Raw genomic sequence first — 23,431 nt, forward strand, 5'->3', positions numbered from 1 at the left:
TCGAGATGACAGGCATCTTATCCGCATGGCTGTAACGGATCGTGCAGCCACGTCTCGATCCCTGAGTCAACAGATGGGGACGTTTGCAAGACAACCATCTGCACGAACAGTTCGACGACGTTTGCAGCAGCATGGACTATCAGCTCGGAGACCACGGCTCCGGTTACCCTTGACGCTGCATCACAGACAGGAGCGCCTGCGATGGTGTACTCAACGACGAACCTGGATGCACGAACGGCAAAACGTCATTTTTTCGGATGAATCCAGGTTCTGTTTACAGCATCATGATGGTCGCATCCACGTTTGGCGACATCGCGGTGAACGCACATTGGAAGCGTGTATTCGTCATTGCCATACTGGCGTATCACCCGGCGTGATGGTATGGTTACACGTCTCGGTCACCTCTTGTTCGCATTGACGGCACTTTGAAAAGTGGACGTTACATTTCAGATGTGTTACGACCCGTTGCTCTACCCTTCATTCGATCCCTGCGAAACCCATTTCAGCAGGATAATGCACGACCGCGTGTTGCAGGTCCTGTACGAGCCTTTCTGGATACAGAAAATGTTGGACTGCTTCCCTGGCCAGCATATTCTCCAGATCTCTCACCAATTGAAAACGTCTGGTCAATGGTGGCCGAGCAACTGGCTCGTCACAATACGCCAGTCATTACTCTTGATGCACTGTGGTATTGTGTTGAAGCTGCATGGGCAGCTGTACCTGTACACGCCATCCAAGCTCTGTTTTTCTGAATGCCCAGGCGTATCAAGGCCGTTATTACAGGCAGAGGTAGTTGTTCTGGGTACTGATTTCTCAGGATCTATGCACCCAAATTGCATGAAAATGTAATCACATGTCAGTTCTAGTATAATATATTTGTCCAATGAATACCCGTTTATCATCTGCGTTTCTTCTTGGTGTAGCAATTTTAATGGCCAGTAGTGTATTAATTGCCACATTCCGGCGCGTATCATCGCCAGAACAATACCCCAGATCGTCTCTGATTTGCTTATAGCCCTACTGCGCCTTGTATTTGCCCCGCCAGGCGGAATTCAGTTTCGCGATGGTCAATGATAATGTTTCAGGATCATCTACGGTAAGCACTGTATACGCCCATAGTTTTCAGACATCACTAAAGATTCATCTGTATAGGACAGTACCGTCGGACAAATGGTAGTAGTTAGGAGCTGAACTGGTATGTTTATATTAACAGTATTGTACGAGATATTTTGATAAATTGTTAGTGAAATGAAGATTCAAATAGTCTCACTGCAAGTGCTTAATTTTACTTTTACTGGTACTACTTGGTTTTCTTTCTTCCTCACAACGCCGTCAGTGGTATAGTAGATCTGCTGATCGTATTTTCACAGCCTCCCCTCCAATGTAGATCCTGTATTTACTAAAAATGGTTCAAATGGCTCTGAGCACTATGGGACTTAACATCTATGGTCATCAGTCCCCTAGAACTTAGAACTACTTAAACCTAACTAACCTAAGGACATCACACAACACCCAGTCTTTACGAGGCAGAGAAAATCCACGACCCCGCCGGGAATCGAACCCGGGAACCCGGGCGCGGGAAGCGAGAACGCTACCGCACGACCACGAGCTGCGGACTCCCTGTATTTACTATATGTGTGATAACAGGAACTGATCTGAGAGTACAAAATGTCATAAAAACTACACCAGTGCTGATCATATTCTGATATGAAAACCAACGTTGATAATGAGAGAAAAATTAACTGGTATGCATGCCATTATATTTATGGTATAAACTTTAACATTAATTATTCTAAACACACAATACCATACTATCTTTTAAGGCGAGCATATAGGAGCTAGGACGGAACTAATCTTAAAAGGGGTGGTGTATGTTATCTGTTAGAGTAATATTTAATTACAATTGTGGATTCACCCAATTAAAATAAAGAGTTTTGATATATTATTAAAAACTGGAGGGGTACTTATATTACAAACGAGCAGCATTTCAACTAAGTTTTAATGCAATTTTTCTTAGCTGTAATTTCTATCGGCATTCTAGTTTAATTACGTTATCACTATTTTACGTGTTAGTACGCCAATCTACAGCCTACTACACTGTCCAGTCACATTAATGTGACCACTACTCGCAAGCCTAAAGACGATCTTGACATGCAGGAAGAGAGTCAATGAGATTCTGGAAGGTACCGGCAGGGCTGTGAAGCCATACGGCCTGCAGTGCTGTGCTGCGCTAAGTTCCTCAATTGGGCATCCATTGCACGAATAGCTCGACTGAGATAATCCCACAGATTCTCGATTGGGTTTAAATCCGAGGAGTCTGGTGGCCAGATGAGCATGTTAAACTCGTTGTGGCGCTCTTCAAAGCACGCACATACACTGCGAACTGTGTGACGCGTTGCCTTGTCCTGCTGGTGGATGACGTCTTGTCGAGGAAGAATAAATTCCGTTTAGTGGTGGACTTGGTCCACAAGGATAGATGCATATTTGCGTGGATCCACTGTGCTTTCCAGAACGAGGATATCACCCAGAGGATGCCACGAAAAAATTCCCAGATGATGTTGGTTTGTGAGGCGCTCAGCTTCGTGGTCATCAGCGCCCGTACAAGTTCCCATCCTTTCCACCTCCAGTCTCGCCATGTTTCGAATGATGATGAGGACAACACAAACACTCAGTCCCCAGTTGAAGAAAATCCCCGACCCGTCCGGGAATCGAACCTGGGACGCTAGCCACTCGACCACGAGCTGCGGACACATTCCCCAGAGCACAACGCTTCCTCCTCCGGCCAGAACAGTTTCGACGATTGTTGCAGGTTATTTGTTGTTTTCAGACGATTCGCGCCGTACCCTGCAACGACCATCTATCAGATGGAGCATGAAACGTGATTCATCTGAAAAGGCTACCTGTCTCCATGCAGTGGAGGTCCGTTTGCGGTATTTGCGTGAAAGTTCCAGTTTTCGTTGCCGATGAACGGCAGCCAGCAAGAGTGGGTGAGGGCCATACGCAGCAACACTCGCTCTACATCTACATCTACATATATACTCCGCTAGCCACCAAGCGGTGTGTGGCGGAGGGCACAATTCGCGCCAAAGTCATATTTCCCCCCCTCTGTTCACTTGCGGATCGCGACTGTCTGAACGCGTCAGTACGAGCTCTAATTTCCCTTATCTTTGAATGGTGGTCATTGCGCGATTTGAAAGTTGGAAGATCGGATTTCGGAATTTAGTGAGTAGCCCCTTCCGTTTAGCGCGCTGTCTATCTGCAAATGTGTCCCAATTCAAACTTTCTGTGAGATTTGTAACGCTCTCGCGATGCCTAAATGTACCAGTCACGAGTATTGCCGCTCTTCTTTGGACCTTCTCAATCTCTTGAATCAGACCCAACTGTTAAGGGTCCCATACAACCTTGGAGCCGGTTTCTGGAGCCTGTTGCATATCATGCAACAACTGAACACCCACCGAGGAGACATTGTTGGTGAGCCGTCAGTTGCTCAACAGTTGCACGTCTATTCGCCCGTGCACATGTCCAGAGCCTTTGCTCACTCTTGTTTATGACCCATTGTGCACCACAGTTTCCTCGGTTCCTCTTTCGGGCAGCGTTATTTTGCGATGCATGTTATGCTTTAACCACGGTGGCACGCGAACGGTTCACAAAATTAGCAGTTTTGGAAATGCTTCCACTATTGGCCCGAAAGCCTTTGGAAGTCTGATAAATCGCCCCGTTTCTGCTCTACAAGAACGACTGCCCCCCCTCCCCCCCCAACCACAACTATAATGTGACTGCACTCTGGACGGTGTATAACCAAGGCTAAGCCATGTGCATGAAGCAGCCGGAACCTATCTTCTAAGTACACTAGTGAAATTCCTCCAACAACTGTGGACAAAATATTGTTGTGAACCTATCTACTGAAGCGAAGAATAGTGATACAGCCGAACATACAGCCGAAACCTACGACAGACGCGGTAGTAACTTTTCCGGCAACAATCTTACTGCCGCTATAATTGGCTTCTTCTCTCGATGCTCGTAATCGTTTGCTTGTGGCAAAGGGAACAGAATACACAGGAAATGTCACTTCGCAACATAGCGAAGTAAACGGCGCAGCAGAGTCTAGCTGCTGCAGTGTCGAAGATAGGATGCACAATGCCGAGACTTGACGCTTATCGGCATTATGACTGACGTCGCTGTATAGGAAACAAAAAAAAAAAAAAAAATCAAACCGATAACTCAGTGATTGACGGTTTAGTATCAGAAGCAATGCTGCGTGTTTTCCTTGCCACAAACTGGTGCTTAGATGTAACATAGTCCTCGCGTCGTTCTTGCTGTGAAGTAAATCCAGTTACATACGTCTGAATGCGATTATAAACAACGAATAGTGCACTGTTTTGTTTTTAGTAATTGATGCTTTTACAAAATTTTAGATGTAGCATCCACGCTATGTCAGGCAGAAGGGATGGAAAGAAAACTGGAGTTCGACACTGTGTCGACGATGAGGCCATTAGAGACTTAACCCAAGGTCTGCTCTACAAGCATTGGAGACAAAGACCCAGTCTCAGGAGGGGATTTTTGGAAAGGAGTTTATAGTTATAGCATCTGACTTACAACCATGACAAACCTCTTGAAATGTTGGTGAGTGCCGGGGGTACCGGACTGTTTTTAAATTAATCCTAGAATGATAGCCCAGTGTATGCGTAAGTGTGTTTGTTTACGAGTATACGGAGTAAAGTCGATGACTTGCTCGACATTTACATGGCAGTTTCTTGGACAGTAGACAAGAGTGAAGACAGCGTTTCTGATATGAAATGAGGTATAATTACTTTTTAATTAGAGAAAAGGTACGGTTTCTCGTTAATGAAACACGGGCACGATTATCCGTCGTCTTACTGTGCTGGATACACTTCTTCATTAAGCTAACGGAAATTTCCGGAATAGTGCAGTTACGCATTTGTAACAAGGTATAGAGCCTAATTTCATCGGTCGTGTGAAGGACAATATTTTCCATCTGAGCAAACTACATATAATGTTCAACCTCACTATCACATAAGTGTAATGGGTTAGGTAATATGCTCTCTACTCGTGGCTTCTCGTACATCTGATATTACATTCTCACACACAATATTAGAGACGTCACAAGAATATTTACAATGACCGTCGAAGGCAGTATATCGTGTATTTCTAAGTAACAATTTTATTTCAAAATTAATTTTATACGAAAAATTTGCTTCTACACAATATAAACTTCAGCCATTATTACCCGTATTACAGAACAAAATTAGACGAAAGAGAAAGTGAAAGAGTGCCCGTTAAAAACATACGTGTCTGTCTAAAAACGCTGTTAACAGGTGTGCTATAGAAAAAACCCACCATACCAAAAAACAGATAATAGATTTACAATAAATTTAAATACGAGGGTTGGATCTTTAATAGTGGCAACTATTTATTTACAGCTCGTACAAAATAGATACGTTTTTCAAAGTTTTACTGACCTTCAAAGTAGTCACCAGCACTATGTCCGTTACCAGCGATGTGGAAGTCGTAGGATACTCTTAGCAGCGCCGATTGTGTTGACAGTTCCAGCGGCGCGGTCTATTGCCCGACGAATTTCTAGCAGTTCTGAAGCGAATGCCGTGAAGTGTTTCCTTCAGTTTAGAAATCGAGCTGAACTCACGAGTGCTTAAGTCAGAGGAGTGCAGTAGATGGTATAGCACTTAGCAGCCCCATCACTCAAACAAATCAGTAACAGCTAGCACTGCACGTGCTTGAGCATTCTCCTGCAAAATGATGGTCAGGTCCTACAGAAAGTGTTATCACTTCTGTCTCTATGCTGTTCAGTTTTGGAACACAGCCTCCTCCCAAGCCCGCCTGGCTAGCCGCGCGGTCTGACGCGCAGCTTGCGTGCCGGTCCCCGGTACGAATCCGCCCGGCGGATTAGTGTCGAGGTCCGGCCAGCCTATGATGGTTTTGAAGGCGGTTTTCGACCTGCCTCGGGGAATGCAGGCTGGTTCCCCTTATTTCGCCTCAGTTACACTATGTCGGCGATTGCTGCGCAAACACTGTCTCCACGTACGCGTACACCATAATTACTCTACCACGAAAACATTTGGGGTTACACTAGTCTGGTATGAGACGTTCGCGGGAACCCAGGATTCGGTGTGCGGCGGCGGTGGGGAGGGTGGACTGCTGTGGCCTGTTGTGGGGTTGTGAACCACTGAGGGCTACGGCGGGACGAAGCCTTTCCGTCGTTTTAGGTCCCCAGTTCAATACACAATACGCACACCTGCTCCCAAAACATGGAAATCAAAGAGTTTGCAGTAGATTTGTTTCACAGTATCGAAGATGAAGAAGTGCCCATAGCTTTTAAGATATGAGTTTTGAGGCTATATTTACTACACATTTTTGCTTCGAATGATCATTGTGTCACACCCCTGATTACTGATCATCTCTCCTGGGACACCCAGTATAAAAAGAAAAGTAACATTTGGCTAAAACCATTTAAACACGTCAAACCATGTGTTTCGGAACGAATTCACTCAACGAATTAAAATATATTTCTTACTGTAATAACTGCTGTCGAACTAGTCATATTCCACTCATTTGTGCCACTGTGCCTACATCAATACCATTATCTACCATTTTACAACTAAAGCCCTATGAACGTGTTAGGTGCTAAGGTCATGTCTGTAGCGTCAGATATATATTTTTACCTAACTTCTCTCGTCATTTGTTGCGTTATCTAACTATCAACTTACAATTTCTTGAAAACTATCGAATTACTAATAAGGAAGGAAGCTAAGTATTGCAGAACATGTATTCTATATAACTAATAGCCTTAATGACGTAAGAGAAATGAATTTGCATTGACGCACCTCAGTGAAGTCGGAACTGGTACAGCTTTAAAAAATAATGTAGCTATTATAAAATTTTTAGACAACAGGATGTATCGCTGAAAGTGAATTGGTCACTTAGGTTCTTATGTTACAGCTGTTACTTGAGAATGTTTCGATAGCTGAAATCGCGATCGTAAATAAATAATTTAATAAGAGTTCAGCATTTTATGACATTAAGAGTTCCATTTGCAACCGCAGTTCACTGACGACTGAACATATCTGCATAATGACTTACCACATGCCACTTCACATTTCTGCTAGCGTATCTACAGATTAGCATGTGCATTATAATCTTTCTTAAACAAGTTTCTGGTTGAAACATTAGTTCCTTGCCGTGCTGATGCTATAAAGTAGGATATTGAGGGCTGCTTGGGTCCCACAGCAAGAATAGCGCTGCCTGCGCAAGCCAGAGATAGTGATTCGAGTTCCAAGTACGGGAAACAGTTACGTTGGGTCCAGTGATACCTTCATAGCAGCTTATTGTATCACGTAATGACGTACTTTCCCATCCCTGTGGCTCCTGAACGGTGGGAGAATGGCGATTACCCAGCATTTTAATACTCTGACTTTCGTAGGTATGTATTTTTGAAACTGAAGGAAACTGACTGTGGATCCACGTAAGGAGCACCACAGAGTTCATTGATGCCAGACGTCTGTAAGTGAACGATGAATATGGATACTGTCGGCACTAACGACACGAGGAACTACAGTAATGCAAAACGAAAGACAGTACAGATGACGTAAACGAGATTCCTGTGTGTGTGTGTGTGTGGGGATGGGGGGGGGGGGGGGGGGAGAATGGAGTGTTGTCTTTCCTACAGGTAACAGCGAGAAGTACAAGAATACGTAAATTATGCCTGCTGACAATTTTTTATTACAGACAAAACTGAAACAAGTATCTTCGTCAATCACTTATTATTTTCTTTCACTACACGGTCATAGTACTGCAGTGGAGTCATACAACATTACAAACTATGACACTGTTACATGGCGTTGCAGCAAGAAGCATACTACCGACTGTCATATACTCACTCATACACGCATTTATACACCCAGGACTCGACAGCAAACACGAAGAAAAAACAGTCCAACGGTCGATTAGAGATAGAAATATAATGCCTTGTAATTCAGGCATAATAACAATGATTTTTGGACAACATGATTGTGGAGATGAAGCAGCGATTAGTACGATTAATCAATTATTCAAAAACAGACTTAATGGCATTTATTATTATTATACCGCCAACCTGTTTCAACCCGACATAGGGGTCATCTTCTGGGCGTTTACACTGTGAAATTATAGATACCCGTCAGAAAGACTCCATTCTACAACAGCTAAAATTACGTAAATATTCAATTATGTTACCCATTGGTCGACTGCTGGCGGTGTCACTCCTGTCTACGTAACGGCAGGAAACTATGCGAGACTAACCCTTCGTAGGGGCTTAAATAGCGTGCTGAGATTACGTGAATAGATGGCAACACCCCCAGCTGCAATCAACGGCATTAAATACAAAATGTTCAAATGTGTGTGAAATCTTATGGGACTTAGCTGCTAAGGTCATCAGTCCCTAAGCTTACACACTACTCAACCTAAATTATCCTAAGTACAAACACACACACGCATGCCCGAGGGAGGACTCTAACCTCCGCCGGGACCCATTAAATACAGATTATTATATGTAATTGCTAGTCACCTTGGTTTAGCATAAATTTAAGTGACAGTAAATAACAGAAAACGGAAGCATTCCATTTAAACAGAATTAAATTAGAGTGTTAATTATAAAATAATAACAAATGTTCCGTGGTCAACTCGTAAAATTCGTAAAAGTATATTACATTATGTGCCATAATATAAAGTAAAACAACTTGTGACACAAAAACTGGTGTTGCCTTGTATTATAATATATCTATTCGTATATTTACATAGAAAAAATTTGAGTCAATTTACTAAAACGGCTAATATGGAAGGACTACAAAACCCTCTTTTTCTTGTGGTGAGGACGCCGTTGCCATGGATTATAAAGCGTATATCAGGCGCCCTCTAGTCTGTGTAGCGAAGACCATGACGACGGTAATGGAATGGTTCCGTTTTCTGTTATTTATTGTCACTTAAATTTATGCTAAACCAAGGTGACTAGTAATTACATATAATAAACTGTATTTAATGCCATTGATTGCCGCTGGGGGTGTTGCCGTCTATTCACGTGATCTCAAGCACGCTATTTAAGCCTCTACGAAGGGTTAGTCTCGCATAGTTTCCTGCCGTTACGTAGACAGGAGTGACACCACCAGCAGTCGACCAATGGGTAACATATTTTAATATTTACGTAATTTTAGCTGTTGTAGAATGGAGTCTCTCTGACGGATATCTATAATTTCACAGTGTAAACGCCCAGAAGATCACCCCATCGTCGGGTTGAAACCGGTTGGCGGTATAATAATAATAATAATGCGATTAAGACTGTTTTTGAATAATTGATATTGACAATGATTATGATCTATTCTGTCCATATGGCCGGTTCATCACAGCAAGTCCAACAGTCTCCAGTCCTCTCAGTTTTCCACCATCCTTTTCGTTGCAGCTTTTGACGCATTTATCTTGATGTCGACTGTTAGCTAGTATCTTCTGTTTCTTCTTTTGTTTCTCTTCCTCTAGGGGATCCACCATGATGCAGCCTCTCCCTGTTTTATCTGTCTATTTCACGCCATTCATTCTTCTCCAAAACGGAGACCGTTTAGAGGGTTTTGAGATGAGCATTTAGTGTGCATGTTTCCGTACCATACACTGCAACGGACCATTTACAATGAGGTGACAAAAATTAAAGGATAGCTCCTAATATCGTGTCGGACAACCTTTTGTCCGAGGAAGTGGAGGAACTCGACGTGGTGTGGACTCAAGTCGTTGGAAGCCCTCTGCACAAATATTGAGCCATGCTGCCTCTATCGCCGTCCATAATAGAGGAAGTGTTATCGCTGCATGATTTTCTGCACTAACTGACCTCTTGATTGTGTCCCATAAATGTTCGAAGGTATTCACGTCGGGCTATCTGGGTGGTCGAATCATCCACTCGAATTGTCCAGAATGATCTTCAATCAAATCGCGAACAATTGTGGCCTAGTGACGCCACGCATTGACACCCATAAAAATTCCACCTTTGCTTGGAAACAGGAAGTCCATGAATGGCTGCAAATGGTCGCCTAGTAGCCGAACATAGCTGTTAGTAGACCATTGTCTCAATGGACTAGAAAATCCAGTCCATTCCGTATAGGCCTAAACACTGCCCACACCATTATGGAGCCACCACTAGCTTGCCCTGTGCCTTGTTGGCAACTTGGGTCCATGGCTTTGTGGGTTCAGCGTGTAATGGTACTTGAATTACGTAATCATTACGGCACCTCACCTCAACCTCTCGATACCACACCGAGCGAGGTGGCACAGTGGTTAGCACACTGGACTCGCATTCGGGAGGACGACGGTTCAATCCCGTCTCCGGCCATCCTGATTTAGGTTTTCCGTGATTTCCCTAAATCGCTTCAGGCAAATGCCGGGATGGTTCCTTTGAAAGGGCACGGCCAATCTCCTTCCCCATCCTTCCCTCGCCCGAGCTTGCGCTCCGTCTCTAATGACCTCGTTGTCGACGGGACGTTAAACACTAATCTCCTCCTCCTCCTCCTCGATACCAGCAATATTCTACTGTGTTTCTGTAAAATAGTTAACATATTTCTGTGACAACATCCATATTTGATTTCATTAATGTAGAGGTACTTTGATACATCGATATGTTTATATTGCAATGATATTATTCTTATGTGTATTCTTTCTTTTGCCACTATGATCTTTGGACATACTTGTAACTCTGAATTTTGGGCGCGTAAGCGGTTATTAGGGAGTCAAGTCTTGGTCGTCACGTTGAAAAGACGCAAATTGTAGTCAGTTTATAAAATGTGAACTTTAACAGTGAGGAAGATATTTTCAAGTATGTTTTATATTGTGAAGTGATATTGCAACGAAAGTGATAAAAAAGAAGTGTAACTTAAATTCGGAGTGCTGATTACTTTCTTACATCACCATTGTCCTAAATTGCAAAAGTTAAATCTTCAAGAATGGTTTATGAAACACATCTATAAAACTTCTGAATATCGCAGAATAACACCTAGGCCTCTTTGCATCCGAGCTTGGAATCATCACTACCTAGACTTTCGACGATTGAGCCATGAGTTTACAACGAGACCAGCGTGAGAAACACGAAAAGATGAGTGCCTAGTTTATCCATTATTTTAAGAAATGACTTTAATAACTGTGCTCTAACTTTGTTGTTGCCCGAAAATGCAATATTTAGCAGCGTGAGCAACAATACAATCATAATTAATTTTTGACCTTTGTTGTGTGTGGTAGGGTTGTTAGAAGCGCCAGACTCTAACCCAACCATCACCTCTTACCAGCTGAATTTGGGACTCACTTGACCAAGACATGGTTTTTAGTCGTTTAGGGTCTACCCTGTATGGTCATGAACCAAGGAGAGGCGCTGCAGGCGATGTGCTTTTAGCAAAGGCGCTAGCGTCGGCCGTCGGCTCCCATAGCCCATTAACGCCAAATTTCGACGCACTGTCCTAACCGATATGTTCGGCGTATGTCCCACATTGATTTATGTACGTTATTTCGCGCAGCGTTGCTTGTCTGTTAGCACTGACAACTTTACGGAAACGACGTTGCTTTCGGTTGTCAAGTGAAGGCCTTCGGCCACTGTTGTCCGTGCTGAGAAGTAATGCCTCAAATTCAGTATTCTCGGCATACTATTGACAATGTGGATCTTGGAATATCGAATTTTCCCGACTTCCAAGATGGAATGTCCCTTGCTTCCTTTTAAACTGCGTGTACACTGTGTTACCGCCATCTGTATATGTGTATATCGCTGTCCGATGATTTGTCACTTCAGTGTGAAGCATTTAACTAATCTCCTAAGTTATTTTTTTAATGGGCTACAGAAAATAAAATTTTTTTAAAACATTTATTTTGCATTAGTTACCTTTGTGTTCGTTTCTAGATTACATGTCATGTTACCGTTCACATCCTTCTAAACTGAAGTCCCGAACTTATTCCAGTTACTTATCACAAATCCTTGCACCACTGTCTCATATTTGGAATTAGGTGACTTGTGTGAGTGCAGATGTGGTGTCAACTTCCTCTAGCGGGCCACCAAGGCCTCACTGCTTCTATGCCACGACACGTCGCCTACGTTTATCCGTGCCAAAGATGCACGTACTGTCTGTGAGGTAGGTGGTCATGTTCTGGTTGATTAGTGTATTGTATGTCTTAGGACAGTGTCACTCACAGTGCACATATTACGCAGATTATAAATCTGTGTTTTGCGTCTTCAGACAATAGGGTATCATGTGTTTAAGACGAGTATTAAACAGATTAATTCATTTGCAAAACAATGAGACATTTGAAGCTTTTTGTACAAGGGAGTTTAATTCTTTCAACAATCCGGGATGGAAGGTACACGATAAATCCCGAAGCCAATAAATGCTAGCACGCTGGTGTTACGTCCTCATTCTGCAAGACAATGAGTACATTTTGATGGTCTGCACAGAAGATGTAGAGAAGTTACCACTGGCGTACAAATTTTATAGATGGCTGTCTAACTCTGACATGGGCATTCTGTCTCCCTTTCCGGAGTCGCTTCACTTTTTCCCTCCGTGTACCTTCCAGTTCGAGCGGTGACTTTTGCTGTGAACGTGGGGTACCAATCGCACTATTTAACCTCACTATTTAACCTTCACTAAATCCACAGTAAAATCGCCCTGACGTCTCGCGGACCTATGATACCAGTTGCGTCATTATTATTGGCTGGACGTGTTTATCAAGATTTCGAGTTTATTGCGATTATTCTGGTGCGCTATAATTTGGTTATTATTAACCGTGTCTCGTAATAGGCGCATTTTTCTCTCCCTGGTCCACTTCAGCTTGAGCAGAGTCGTTATTCTCAACGAATCCTGAGAGTAAATGAAATACACCTGGAAGAAATGATTAATGAAGTTTTGGAGTACAGTGATTACGAGATAGAAAGTTTACAAAACAGGAATTGGATGATGGTGGTGATGGACAGGACGACGTAACACGGATGAAGATGATCTCAGTAAAAGATAGCCATATTACTGTGATTCGTACTTTTATGGTAGGGGAAACTGCTTCAGTTGGAGAAAAGCACAACCACCAACTAACGTCAGAACAAGACAACGTAACGTACATAGTATTGCAGCTTCCTGATTTGCAACTTTCGCGTAAATCCTTGGATATGAATCCAGATACTGAACAAACATTTTACTCATAACATTTTTGGTGCGTTGTACAGTGATCGAATAAAAACATCGGTAAAATGAGAGTACTCTTAAAAGAACATATCTTTCGTACATGATTCTGATGGCCTGTATCTGAAAACTTTTATGGGCTTACTTGTTTTGGCCGGCCGGAGTGGCCAAGCTGTTCTAGGCGCTACAGTCTGGAACCGCGCGACCGCTACGGTCGCAGGTTCGACTCCTGCCTCGGGCATGGATGTGTGTGAAGTCCTTACGTTAGTTAGGTTTAAGTAGTTCTAAGTTCTAGGGGACTGATGACCTCAGAAGTCCCATAGTGCTCAGAGCCATTTGAACCAACTTGTATTAGCTGCAATCTCCAAATCTGGCAATGAATCCATAGACAATCTTTTCTCGATGGTTGCAACCAGATGTGTTATTTTTCACAGTGCTGCAGGGAGAAGTTTTTGTTCATATCGGCAGCCCTTTAATTTCAGAATCAAGTTGACAGGACATTAGGGGCAAAAGAAGATGCGACTGCCGCACTGCCAAACGTTTTTTGTAGATTTATCGTGAAATGTTAATAGTGTTACTCTGCAAACTGTGCTGTATCCATTGACAAATTGCTTTTGCCTTTCTGTGGTCGATGTAGATTTCGCATATACACTCCTGGAAATGGAAAAAAGAACACATTATTGACACCGGTGTGTCAGACCCACCATACTTGCTCCGGACACTGCGAGAGGGCTGTACAAGCAATGATCACACGCACGGCACAGCGGACAACCAGGAACCGCGGTGTTGGCCGTCGAATGGCGCTAGCTGCGCAGCATTTGTGCACCGCCGCCGTCAGTGTCAGTCAGTTTGCCGTGGCATACGGAGCTCCATCGCAGTCTTTAACACTGGTAGCATGCCGCGACAGCGTGGACGTGAACCGTATGTGCAGTTGACGGACTTTGAGCGAGGGCGTATAGTGGGCATGCGGGAGGCCGGGTGGACGTACCGCCGAATTGCTCAACACGTGGGGCGTGAGGTCTCCACAGTACATCGATGTTGTCGCCAGTGGTCGGCGGAAGGTGCACGTGCCCGTCGACCTGGGACCGGACCGCAGCGACGCACGGATGCACGCCAAGACCGTAGGATCCTACGCAGTGCCGTAGGGGACCGCACCGCCACTTCCCAGCAAATTAGGGACACTGTTGCTCCTGGGGTATCGGCGAGGACCATTCGCAACCGTCTCCATGAAGCTGGGCTACGGTCCCGCACACCGTTAGGCCGTCTTCCGCTCACGCCCCAACATCGTGCAGCCCGCCTCCAGTGGTGTCGCGACAGGCGTGAATGGAGGGACGAATGGAGACGTGTCGTCTTCAGCGATGAGAGTCGCTTCTGCCTTGGTGCCAATGATGGTCGTATGCGTGTTTGGCGCCGTGCAGGTGAGCGCCACAATCAGGACTGCATACGACCGAGGCACCCAGGGCCAACACCCGGTATCATGGTGTGGGGAGCGATCTCCTACACTGGCCGTACACCACTGGTGATCGTCGAGGGGACACTGAATAGTGCACGGTACATCCAAACCGTCATCAAACCCATCGTTCTACCATTCCTAGACTGGCAAGGGAACTTGCTGTTCCAACAGGACAATGCACGTCCGCATGTATCCCGTGCCACCCAACGTGCTCTAGAAGGTGTAAGTCAACTACCCTGGCCAGCAAGATCTCCGGATCTGTCCCCCATTGAGCATGTTTGGGACTGGATGAAGCGTCGTCTCACGCGGTCTGCACGTCCAGCACGAACGCTGGTCCAACTGAGGCGCCAGGTGGAAATGGCATGGCAAGCCGTTCCACAGGACTACATCCAGCATCTCTACGATCGTCTCCATGGGAGAATAGCAGCCTGCATTGCTGCGAAAGGTGGATATACACTGTACTAGTGCCGACATTGTGCATGCTCTGTTGCCTGTGTCTATGTGCCTGTGGTTCTGTCAGTGTGATCATGTGATGTATCTGACCCCAGGAATGTGTCAATAAAGTTTCCCCTTCCTGGGACAATGAATTAACGGTGTTCTTATTTCAATTTCCAGGAGTGTACCTGTCAAGAAAATCGGTGGAATATTGGTTAAAAATTGTGTGTTTAACAGACACCAATACCTGTTACTTGGATAACGCCTGCACTGTGACCTCTAAAAAAATTGAAAGTTAACATCAAATTGTGAATTTATTCTTGGAGTTTTCCAGAGATTCTGTTTCTGATTCTTAGTCGTTTAACGAAGTCTGGCATAGCGTAGGATTAATAAGTAAAAGTTATTTTTCTAGATTTTTGAGGAAAGCAGTAAGGCCACTTTTTCGGGAAATAGCTTGCGTTTTTTGTACTTTCTTCTTGATTATTAATATTTCTTGTTTTATTTCGCCGTTAAACGTTTTAAAACACATGTAGCGATTTCAGGTCAACAAACAATAAGTTGAGACAATATTATATAAATCAGTATGGCCTAGTAAACTTCCGGAGCCTGACGCCGTGATCCCACTTACATTACTAAATCGTATGATACCATAACATTTAAGGATTAAATCATTTTTTCTGGTGGGAGTCGAATCTCTGGCCTAGACTCGGACCGCTAGGGTTCGCTAAGACTGAGGGATCTCTGACAAGAAGGCGCGCACCCTAAATAGACAACTCACGCCCTCAGATCTGTCAGTTTCTGAGGATAAAGATAGGACCGTGATCGAGAGAGGTGTGCTGCGCTGTGGAGCATCAAAAAAGCAAGCGGTGGGAGACCACCAAGGCCAACTGTGACGACTCGCCTGTGTCCTGCTTCCCTACAGTTTTTTCTTTTTATCTATTTCGCCGGTATTTTGCGGGTGACCCATCGACATGAATTACATATTTCCTACGGAATTTCGCTACAATCCATTCGGGTTTTTATTTGACTTCTGCAGTACCTCGTGAGACAACATGTTTTCCACAGTTTGTTACTGACGACAAAATTTTCAGCCAACGTATTTGTAGGACCTTTCCGTATACTTCTCAGCTTTTAGTGCAACTACTACTCGTACGCCGTCCTGACGCGAGCTCTAGAAACACAGTCCACAAAATTGTTATAAGAAGCGCGCAAACGAGTATAAACTACTGGAAGCAAGTCAAGTGCAAAATAAACGGGATGTGGGGCAAGAAATTCTTTGAAACAAGATTTGCATCTGACATTTGTTCAGTTACGTATTTCTCTTCTCTTATAAGTCTATTGAAAATAGCAGCTGCAGAATAGTGTGCACATTTCTGTAGAATGATTAATCGCAAATACTTTCCATGTCAAGCATTCAATAAATAAATTCTGCAGTACTTACACAGTAAGTTTTTAACCACATAATTCACGACGGTGTGTATTTAGAGGGATGACAGAGTTTTCAGAAATGTAAACAACACGGAAATAGTTCTGATAGTCCGTTCTGAGCTACGACTATCCTTTGCGAATACCCGTAATATCACAGCCAAGGACTTGATAGATCAAATCAGTGCGGTAAACAAGCTTCTGCTCTTCGGTGACAGCGATGAGTAAATTTTCCACGTTCTTCAAATAGCCACAAGATGCTTCCCTCCTCAGAACGGTAATAACTAGATCGCTACTTGAAGCAACCTAATTAGGCAGAAAAAATGACTTTTTAGTCTTGTATGTGCGCATAAGTCGAAAGCTCTGTGAGCTACACACACTATTGTTATTTAACTCTACGTCAAAGAACACATATTTATGCATTGTTTGAAAATATTGGCAGCTGTACTTGGCACCTTATCTGTCAATTAACGTCATTCGAAATTCCATCCAAGGGCATCAGATATCACACAAGCATGCAACAGTACCTGTCTGCAACGGCCACGAGAGCATTCAGACACATCTCGCGATTGTTTAGAAAGCTGTTACAAACTGCACTGTAATTACATCATACAGTCACGAATTTATCACAACAAGAAAAATGAATAGTAAAGAGAGAAAAAGCAATGGAATTTAACAGTTGTCTTTTATCCATTAGTTTCGAATGTTGTTTCTGACACTATGAGGTGCGCGCGAAGAACTTGTAAAGACAATTTCGCGGAAACGCTTGCTGGCAGATCTGTCCATTTCACCACAGAGCAGAGTTTACAATTAGATAGAGGTACTCACTCTCAGTAGTACGATTTAGTCTTGGAATATCGAAGTGCGGATGTTCTGGCCCTCGTGAGCAGCTGCCGAGATTTCGCACTAAACACAGGTTGCGGTTCTGCGTGAACTCAAGCGTAATCTGGCTGGCTGATAACACGATGCGCCGGTAGTTGCCGCCACTTGTTGCCTTACGTTGTGCCATCTAGCGCCGTGAGGAAGAAGCTCAAGAAGCAGGGCTTTCGGACTAGTTGCACCGTGCTGCCACTCAGCGCTGTGTTGCTTCTGAGGCTTTTGAGCTTAAGGGCCTGTTGTGCAATCTCGGGAAAATACAGGGCTAACTAAACGAGGAATAGGTTAACAATGCATCAACTTGAGTGCAAGTTGTACGTCGCCATTTTATTCCTCGGTTAGTGTTCATGTCCAGTTAAGTTGCAGCAACTGAAGAGGACTCCTGGTATTTCATATTTACTCGGTCGTCTGCAGAAATAGCGTGTCAAACATGAGTGATAAACGTTCCAGATCGCAAAACGTTTCGCTTGAGGATACTTTGGTGCCGGTAGATATTGTAAATGAGTTAAAAATTGTAGTAGAAAATATGAAAACTGCTGTAGTCTCATTCAATGAAAATATTAGTGCAAAATGTTTAACAGAATGGTGGCGCCGCATATGTGAAACGTAAGTTCCAAATTACGTAGAATGAAATTCACGATTTGATGCTCGGTTGGTTGATCTGGAGGAGGGGACCAAACAGCGAGGTCATCGGTTCCATCGGATTAGGGAAGGATGGGAAGGGAGTCGGCCGAGTCCTTTCACAGGAACCATCCAGGCATTTGCCTGAAGCGATTTAGGGAAATCACAGAAAACCTAAATCAAAATGGCCGGACGTGGGTTTCAACCGTCGTCCTCCCAAATGCAAGTCCAATGTGCTAACACTGAGCCACCTCGCTCGGTACACGATTTGATAAAGCTGTGAACAGAAGGACGCCACAGTCATTTGGATGCAGATGCAACATTTCTAGACGATGGTATTCCATCAAATGTAGCTTTATGGTAAATGGTGAACTGTAAATAGATATAAAATATAGAAGCAGCTGTAAGAGGCGGCCTTCTTTGTGTAATAGTTGTTTTCAGTCTCTATTCTGCCAACTGTGACAACACAGACATGATGGAGATTGATTTGACTGAAAATTCTGAGAGGCTTTCTGGCTAGCGTGCTGTTGTATTTACTTCTTAGAATGATTAATTCCATGCAGTAGCAGTGGGTGTTATACAGAAAATACCCTTGCTGAATTATTGAAAACTATTTGTACACCCACTTTTGCAGTTCTTGGGCATTTATTTCTATTAATTATATAGCGTATATATAAAAATAAGATGCCAACATTTACAATAAGCGATCTTTACTTTTTCGAAATCCTGGGTAGAAATGTGCCTAGGGCATGTATCAAACTGGAAGCTGTTGTTGTATCTCATCCTAGATATTTCAGGAACAGTAACTATTTCATATATAATTTGGCTTGTGCAATCATCTCTAGCAGCTATATGTAATCTGGAAGGGACAGGGGAAGTAACCGGAAGTGTGACACCGTGACTGTGTTTTTTCTTCTTTATAGTCATCTCAACTTAGATCTGTCAGTTTTGGTTTCAGAATAAAAGTACCTGTTCACAAATGTGAAAGAATTAGTAGAGTTGAAGATGGTGCTGCTTCAAAAGTAGATTGACAAGAATCAGAGAAGGGGGAAGACCTGTAATGGTTAAAAAATCATAAAGTTCGAAATTAGGATGAGAAAATAAAAATTAAAACAAATGATTGCAGAACGGAAATATGTTAATCAATAAACATTTGTCTATTTCATTTTCATTTAATTACATCGGAGAACTGAAATAATTTAAAAACCTGTCTCTTGTGCATGTTGTTCAGTGTCATATACATCCATTTAATAATGGTGCTGGCTGTCTCTTAGCCAATATCAATGAAGTCTCCTATGGACAGAAAGAAACCACCGGAGACAAAATATCTGGGTGTCTGTAGTAGGTGGTTCATTGGTGGAACAATGTCATTTCCTAAAAAAGAAGAAAAGAATGACATGAGACAATTCAAGAGAAATTTAAAAGCATAATCTGCCAGCCATTCCTCCCACTGTTTTGATTATGTAGATTCAATAACTAATGATTCCTATTAGCTGAATGACAAGTACCTATGTTCTTGTAACATAGAGATAATTACTTTATGATAAATATGGATGTGGTTAAGTGGATAATACTAATAACTGAGAAATACAACAGCTATCTGCTTTAGCTATTTTTACTGTGCTGAACTTAATTTGAGTAAGCAGAAATAATTTACATGTTTATGGATATAATGCCAGGTGGTGGACACTTTTGCTGCTCTGAAGCATTCACTAAAAGATGGAAAGTTGTTGTCCCAATGGGAGATAAGAGTGAACAGTATTTTCTGCTACAGATTCAAGAAAAGAGTATCTGAAGAAGAGAAATTTGTTAACATCGAGTACAAATTTAATTGTCGGAAAGTCTTTTCTGAAAGTATTTGAGTGGAGTGTAGCCATGAGTGGAAGCTAAACATGAGCAATAAACGGTTTAGACGAGAAAGAATAGGAGCTTTTGAAATGTGGTGCTACAGAAGAATGCTGACGGTTAGATGGGTGGATCATATAACTAATGGGGAAGTACTGAATAGGATGGGTGAGAAGAGAAACTTGTGGTACAACCTGACTAGCAGAAGGGATCCGTTGATAGGACACATTCTGAGGCATCAAGGGATCACCAATTTAGTACTGGAGGGAAGTGTGAGTGGTAAAAATCGTAGAGGCACACAAAGAGATGAATACAGCAATCAGATGCAGGAGGACGTAGGTTGCAGTAGTTACTCTTAGATGAAGAGGGCTGCACCGGATAGTATGGTATGGAGAGCTGCATCAAACCAGTCTTCGGACTGAAGTTCATAACAGCAACAACATATGTTGTGAGCTAGGGTCTTTGGTCAAGGGGCGTGTTGTTGGTTTTTGGACAGGCTGAATGAACTAGGGTCTTTAGTGTACTAACAAACTTTCTGTTACATTAATCAATCATAATAAGCCACCAGGCTCAGAAAAATGGTGCTTTACACAAGTACAATATAAGATATTTCAATTTAAATTAATTTCAACTATCTATACTTTGACGTAAAGGAGGACACTGAAAATAACTTGATACTCAAGGAAAGTTAAAAACTTAGCATTTCAGGCACACCTTCCGCATGCGACAACTATATAGATTCAGTAACTAGATTACTGTTCTGCTCTTATAACCTACAAATATAGCTATTATTTTGTGATAAATATGGGTAGACTTATATGGGGAACACTAATAACTGAGAATCAACAGCTATGTTCTACAGCTAGGGAAGCACCACTTTAAAAAAGTTAACTTTGTTTTTAATCTTACTGTGTTAAACTTCGCCTAAGTACGAGCAAACAGTTCACTGGCTTCAGTGAATAATGGTAGGGGGAGACAATGTTCTTGCTCTGAAGCATTATCGGGCCTGTGATCCTAATATTTTCACTAAAAGGCGGAAATTTGTTCTGACACTGCTGTGGTGATTACAAAAAGGGACATTCTCAACAGAAAACATACTGCAAAAATATTTTCTGCTATTGATGAAATTTTATCAAAACGTTCTGCAACACCAAAAATCAATCTTTTATCTAAAACAAAAAAGCTGTTAATACAAATACTACACCTACGTGGTATGTTTTCTCTATTTGGTAAAGTCTATTATGGCACTGTCTGCTAAATAAAATGAAACAGTCCTTTTCGCTTCTGCAACAATTGTTACACACGCCAGATAATCAAGACTATTTTTCTACGAGTCGTCATTTTAAAAAGGTTCTGAGCACTATGGGACTCAACTGCTGTGGTCATAAGTCCCCTAGAACTTAGAACTACTTAAACCTAACTAACCTAAGGACAGCACACAACACCCAGCCATCACGAGGCAGAGAAAATCCCCGACCCCGCCGGGAATCGAACCCGGGAACCCGGGCGTGGGAAGCGAGAACGCTACCGCACGACCACGAGATGCGGGCGAGTCGTCATTTTAATGTGACTGATTTATATATAAGTAACACGACGGAGTTCACGAGGTACTTCAGATAAACAGTGTTACTTAAGAGAACAAATATTGTCACATGCCCGTCATACGTTCCTTTTTGTCACGTACAAGATTGGCGAGACGAAGTGCAGCTTCCTTTGATAGGTTGCATATAAATTTGCAATCTGCGTTTCCTCTCTTTCCTTTCCTTCCTCATTCTCATGAACAGTTTGGCTAAAATCTCGCCCTCGCTATCTGCATCTGTCATTATCCCTGCTATCTTGAAAACTTATTCTCAGGTAAACTCACTAACTGGGCAGAAATCTGCGGTTAAATTATCTCGAGTTTATTCTCCGGTTAGGCATTATTCTGGGAGCATACAACGCGTTTCTCGCGCTATTCCAAGAATAGATCTTAACCGGCTGCTAACCGGAGATAGTACAACTGGCCCTTATCCGAGGAAGCTACGAATTGCCACTATTGCAAATGCCTTAGCGCCACGCCATAGAGTCGGAATACCTATGAAGAAGCAATCAGATGCAGAGGACGGATTTTTATCGCCAACGTACTTCGATAGTCACATAACTACGATTAGTCGTATTCTAAATGTCATTACCATGGTCAGGATTTTTAGGTGCGCATCGTTTTTCTTGGCGTAAATTAAAACTGGTCGGAAAGTTACCACTGTGCGGAATTTTGCCTTTGGTTGAGAAAAGTTATATTTTTTCGGGCTCTTTTCCAGTTTTTCGGACCTTTATCACTGTTTTTCCTCTAGCTATATTCGTAAACCCCTTTTGCTCCCTTTTCCTGTTACTGTAGCTTTTCTGTAATCTTCTTGGTCGCATACTATTATTTGCAAGAGAAGTGACTTGCCAGTTTAATTCCTTAGCTTGAACTGAATATGCGAATAGTAAGCCTATCTCTTTCCATAAACGTAAAATTGAAAGCACACCTGCAACAACTCAAAATAATTGTGTGTACGAAAAATCCTCTTTTCATAACTTAACGACTATAATAACCTACAACAATGTAAGTGCCAATAAGCGTATTTCATTCTATACTTTTACCTTTTTCAGAATCCATGTATTATTTGCGATTCAGGAATTTCGTTACATGGAAAACACCAGTGAGATTATATTAAACAACACATTTTCATCTCTAAGGATCAAGAGAACTCTAACAAACAAATCACGGCAGCTAGTATCACGAAATGCATTTCAACAGTATTCTTCAAAAAGACTAAATTTGAAGGAATTCAACACTGGTTTGTGTTCAGCTCTTACGAAAGCAGGAATTCGGTTCAATAGGGTGAACCATCCAGCCTTCAAGGAATTTCTTCAAAAGTACAAGAAATGTCCGATGAGATTACTTTTAAGAAAAGCTATGTGGAGCCTGTTACCAAGAAATCATACAAAGAATCAAGGACAAAATGTCCGATTGCGATGTGTGAATCATTCTGTCTGAAGCCATAGACTCAATGGAACGACATGTTTTGAACATTTTAGGTTTCCCCTTAACAAGGGAGAAACCCTTGTTAAAAGTGTATGAGCTGCATCAAGGCAATGTCAGTATAGTAATGTAATCATGGACTTTAAATACTGTGGCCCACTGACATCGAGCTTGAAAAACTACTTCTGGTGGTCGCGCACTGGGATCCATGCACGATTTCAACTGTTAACCAATTGAAACCTTTGTTCTCTAAGTTGAAGCATGTGACATGCTTGGTCTATGCCCTTCAAAGGATTGTGAATCCACAAGGAATAAATATGACATTACAAACCGGTTCATCTCTGCCCTGAGGAAGAATCTACTGAATCCTCCGAGTCGCGTTGTTGCCTACTGGTAAATCACTGGCCTGGTCCTTCCATATTTCCCCATAATCACTCGCTGAGGATCTTGGTTTGAGTGTGTTGCTATGCTGTGTGAGAATTTTGACGAGGTGAAAGAGTTTGTGATTTCTTTAGATACAGCAGGCGCAGGTTGAATTTCCAACGCATAGAACTTCAGTTACCATAGAAAATACAT

General features: G+C 42.7%; 1 protein-coding gene across 1 annotated transcript in view; it reads right to left on the reverse strand.

Annotated features, from left to right (window-relative positions):
* LOC126171192 (uncharacterized) overlaps positions 1 to 17,484 on the reverse strand; it is a 205,441-nt gene extending 187,957 nt beyond the window's left edge. The window contains exon 1 of the mRNA XM_049920782.1: positions 17,338 to 17,484. The gene's annotated coding sequence lies outside the window, so the exon portion shown is untranslated. The remainder of the gene's footprint in view (positions 1 to 17,337) is intronic.
* Positions 17,485 to 23,431: the final 5,947 nt, after the last annotated feature.

This window comes from Schistocerca cancellata, chromosome 1 (assembly GCF_023864275.1).
Source record: "Schistocerca cancellata isolate TAMUIC-IGC-003103 chromosome 1, iqSchCanc2.1, whole genome shotgun sequence".
NCBI lineage: Eukaryota > Metazoa > Arthropoda > Insecta > Orthoptera > Acrididae > Schistocerca > Schistocerca cancellata.